The following is a 5,080-nucleotide window of genomic DNA, read 5'->3' on the forward strand; positions in this document are numbered from 1 at the left end:
TTGGTTTTATAACTTGTTATAATTTTTGTCTGTTGGGTTAATAAGAGTTTATCTGGAAATTCTATTTACAGAACTGAAATTATTATTTAGAAATTCATTGAGGAAACAAGAGGATAAAAAGCTTATTGCTATATTTAGAGTTTTCTTTCTGATCGACGAGAGCATAATATTGAGTTTGAGCTGTGAGAAATGTCTGTTTTTGTCTTTTGTTTTGTTTCGACTAAATGGAAATGTAGGATTTGCTTATATAGATTTCCATAATTATGAGCTATGATGCCATAAATTACAAGGAATAATCCACATTGTGCCTTTTTTCCATATAAAAGCTGCTCCATAAGAAGCATCCTTTGCTCAGAGATATCTGCAGAAGTAATTACTATATTTAAACCAAAAGGGGAGAATTTCACTAACCTATCTTTTTAGATAGTTATTGGCTGATTGAGATGCATCTACCCACTTAAAAAATAAAACCCACTAGTAGATATATATCTAGGTAATGAATTTCATCCCATATCTTTTAGCATGCATAGCCATTACTATAAATTATAATAATGAGAGTTCCAGTCATACCCCACAAAGATTGCCTACTAATAAAGACTGAGGCAAAAAAAAAAATTGTAACATCTTAGCAGCCTTATTAATAATGTTCCACTATTTGTAGACTATTTTTTATATTTGGTTGGTAAGTGAAAAATATTTTTTGATATTTGTTGGAGCAATTGCTGCCCTTTTGGTAACTCAGAACCTACGACCCCGAGACTATAGGTGGGTGGCACTGACCGTGCAAATTAGAGAGTATGTTTATGAAACTCTGAGTAAAATTAATACTAATAATGTTTAAGTGTTACTTGAGCAAGATACGAAGTTAGAAGTTAGAATAGTTGTAAAGAAAATGACTTCTATATAAGAGAGAAGTCTTTTTTCCCATTTTATAGTAATCATAACCACGGTGTCAAAAAATGAAAAAAGAAAAGGGCAATCTGGTGCACTAAGCTCCCACAATACGTAATTGGATCACAAAGGTTTATTGTACGCAACTTTATCCTGCATTTCTGCAAGAGACTATTTCCACGGCTCGAACTCGTGACCTCTTGGTCATATGGCAGCAACTTTACCAGTTACACCAAGGCTCCCCTTCGAAGTATCGAAAAATGACTCCTCCTAAAAAAGAATATTTTTTTAAAAAATAACTTATGTTATACCAAACCATCTTGAGATATCGAATTTTACATAGGTCCATAATATTTGTTAGTAACATTTTAACCAATTATTAATGAAGTACTAGTATTTCAGACCTATCGAATGTACTATTCAATTTATTAATTCTTACATCACCTATAGTGACAATAAATCTCGTAAGTATTGATGAGCCGAATATTTTAGCAAAGTCAAAAGGAAAAGCATTGGAAACCATACATTAAAAATTGGAAGTTCATGCACTTCGAATCGATTTCATGATAGTGGTAATGACTGTTCCAAAAATGAGTAGGTTCCCCACTAAAATGCAATTATTAAAAGAACCAAACCAGAAATTACTCGGTGCTCTTTTTTCTTGCACAGCCATCATTTCTTTAATTCATAATTCATGGAAAGAGTCGTTCACTCAGAAATGGGAAACATCTATATCAAATTTGACCACTTTTTAGCAGCACTTAATGGTTTAACCAATTCTCTTGCTTGAAGATTTGTTCAATTTGTCACCCCATTTTTTGTGTTCCTGTACGTGAGAAGCGTTAATCAAAATTCAATTCATTTCTTAATTAATTTCCTATTCGAAAGAGTAAAATTCAGTTAAACTTCATAACCTTTTAAGGTTAGATATAACTCATTATTCCACTTTTGAACGACATAAAAGCCTCTTTTAGGTTTTAACAAAGATGTGTGTGCGCGTGCGTAGAGCAAAAAAGAGTCGAATGGAATTCTCTAGTGAGTTTAAGTGATCATATATTTATTAAGCCGTTAAAAGAAGGACGACTCGTTTCTAATTTGTAAGCATTTTAATTTAAACTTTTTAGTTTATAATGATAATTTTTATAATCATATATACATATTTCAGTTCTTTCTTAAATTTCATGCTTAGTTAAATAGTACCACATAAAATGAAATGGAGAAAATAATTGGAAGAAAAAGGAAAGCCGTGATGAGAAGGTAGAATGAAACAAAGGAAAATGATTAAACTTTATAAATCCTAGGGAAAAAACGAGGGTAATCAATGAAGCCAACTACCAGATTTGTGACTTCAGAGTCCAGTCCAAGATAATCGGAAACAACCAATAATATGTTTCACGACCTTGATTAGTCATAGCTTGACCTCTAAAAGAAGGAGGCATTAAATGATACTATACTATACAGGGACAAGTTTGAAAATTTCTGAATTTATTTTCTGGTTTGCGACACGGCAAAGTAGTATTTTCCTCAAAAACTTAAGGTCGTTGCAGATGCAAGATGTTAGAGAGATGGTGATTGCTCAACAGCAAACCACTCATTTAGTAATGACCAGGAAAAAGAAGGCTAAAACAACCCTATCCCATTACCAACCTTGCCAAGTAAAACCTTCCATTTTGATCAACTTCCCAGCAGTATTTCTCCAAGCCCATTAGTAAATTCACCATAACAAGTAATCTAGAATTTAGGGTCAGCAAGTCCAAAATGAGTGTATCTTTACCTAAATAGCCGATCATATTCATTGTTTATTTTTTTAGCCATATATATATATATATATATATATATATATATATATATATATATACATATATTATACCTCTATTGACTATTTTAATTTTAAGCGGTTAGATGGACGATTATTTGGGTTAATTCTTTTATTTTATATAGAATAGGCTCCAATTATTTTCTTAAAGAGTTGCTACTTAATAAGAAATGAGCTTGTACAATATCCTCTTTATGATCAGGCAGAGCTAGCCCTTCGGATAGGGGTTTTGCTAAACTCAGTAATTTCTATTCACACTCTGTATTTGTTTTAAAAATTTATTGAGTAATGCATAAGTTATTAATTTAGATCATAGTAACTGAAAAGAATTAAATTATCGAATCTATAAATTTCAAATACTGATTCCGCCTCTGTGTATATTACTGGTTTCATCTCTTCTGGATTACCCTTTTATGATTTTATCCAAAGTTAAGAACTTAGGATTTCATTTTTGTGTATACTTTGTTTTTGCCATTCAACAATTGAAAGAAAGCTTTTTTTTTTCTCCTTTTGCGTGCTAGCAATCTGTTTGGCTGCTCTTTGAGAAGCGATGTGTACATATAGCTTAGCGTGCAGCATTTTGAACAGGGAATGCTCTCATTCCAGTAGAGGTCCCAATCTAGAAATTGTATTGGTCAAAATCTCACCACCACGACCAGGTTGCCCACAATCTCTTTTTAGCAATCGGGTAGTGGAAGTCAATAGAGTCCACTTCATTCCTCCTCCAAGATATCCAACACATCGACGAGAGCAATGCCTAACCACGACCAGAATGTACCGCTGACCCTAGCACGCCAGGTCACAGTGAGGATAAGGAGGTTTCGACTATATATATATAGCCCGTGAAGGCTTTCAAAAGGGGGAGTTAGCCCACAGAGGAAAAAGAAGGACAAAACTCCATTCTTGTATCCTGAGAGAAGAAAAAAGACAATTTGTAATCTTGCTTCCTCATCCATCAATGAGGAAGGTAGTGTCGAATCTTAATAAGATTATTGATGGTTCATTCGTCCCATAGGTGATCATTACTTCCAAAATCTTTCGATCTGAAATTATTTAAATTTGACTACAATTTACCCCTTCATCTTTGATTGATTTGTCCAAAAAGAGTTTAACATCTTTTGAGTCAAACAATTTGGCGCCGTCTGTGGGGATTTCCTAGTGAAACTCCTAGTTTTTCCCAAATCGAAGTTGAGAAGCATGATCATTCATCGGAAGAAGCACGGGAAGAGAATCTAACTCACGCGAGACATGGAAACAGCGCGTCGGGAGAAGGAGAATCAAAAGAATGCATGAAGCCTGGAATTCCTAGCTCTATCGGCCATGAACATCCTAAACAAGGCAAACTGCACTACAATCCAGTTCCTCCCCCTCTCGAACCGCCGGCGGGAAGCAAAGAACATCTAACCCTCACCTCACACGCTTCATCAGAACAAGCACAAAAGATCCACATGGGCAAACGTACGCAGGGACATCTAGATTGAAGAACAGAAACTATCTCAATGCAGCCGACATCGTGCCCACCAGCGTTGGACCACCTGATGCAAGCAATACCAAGAAAACTGGGAATCCCACGAAAAATGCCCAACTCTCCAGGAATTACAAACTACGACGGGCTATTATTTCGATAAGTTTGAAATAACACCTGTTAAGGCCAAGGGCCTTCGCCATCAAAGAAGAAGGTTTCGACCTCGCTCGAACCACGACGAGCTGTTATTTCGATAAGTTCGAAATAACACCTTTTAAGTCCAAGGGCTTTCGCCATCAAAGAAGAAGGGTTCGACTTCGCACGAACCACGACGGGCTGTTATTTCGATAAGTTCAAGATAACACCTTTTAAGGCCAAGGGCCTTCGCCATCAAAGAAGAAGGGTTCGACCTCGCTCGAACCACGACGGGCTATTATTTCGATAAGTTTGAAATAACACCTTCTCAGGTCAAGGAACTTCGCCATCAAAGAAGAAGGTTCGACCTAGCTCGACCCAAGACTGGCAGGTATTTCGATAAGTTCGAAATAACACCTTTTTAAGGCCAAAAGCCTTCGCCATCAAAGAAGAAAGGTTCGACCTCGCTCGAACCAAGACGGGCTGTTATTTCGATAAGTTCGAAATAACACCTTTTAAGGCCATGGGCCTTCTCCATCAAAGAAAAAAAGGGTTCGACCTCGCTCGAACCACGACGGGCTTCTATTTTGATAAGTTCGAGATAACACCTTTTAAGGCAAAGGGCCTTCGCCATCAAAGATAAAGGGTTCGACCTCGCTCGAACCAAGACAGGCTGTTATTTCGATAAGTTCGAAATAACACCTTTTAAGGCCAAGGGCCTTCGCCATCAAAGAAAAAAGGGTTCGACCTCGCTCGAACCACGATGGACTGTT

Source organism: Nicotiana sylvestris, chromosome 1 (assembly GCF_000393655.2).
Source record: "Nicotiana sylvestris chromosome 1, ASM39365v2, whole genome shotgun sequence".
NCBI lineage: Eukaryota > Viridiplantae > Streptophyta > Magnoliopsida > Solanales > Solanaceae > Nicotiana > Nicotiana sylvestris.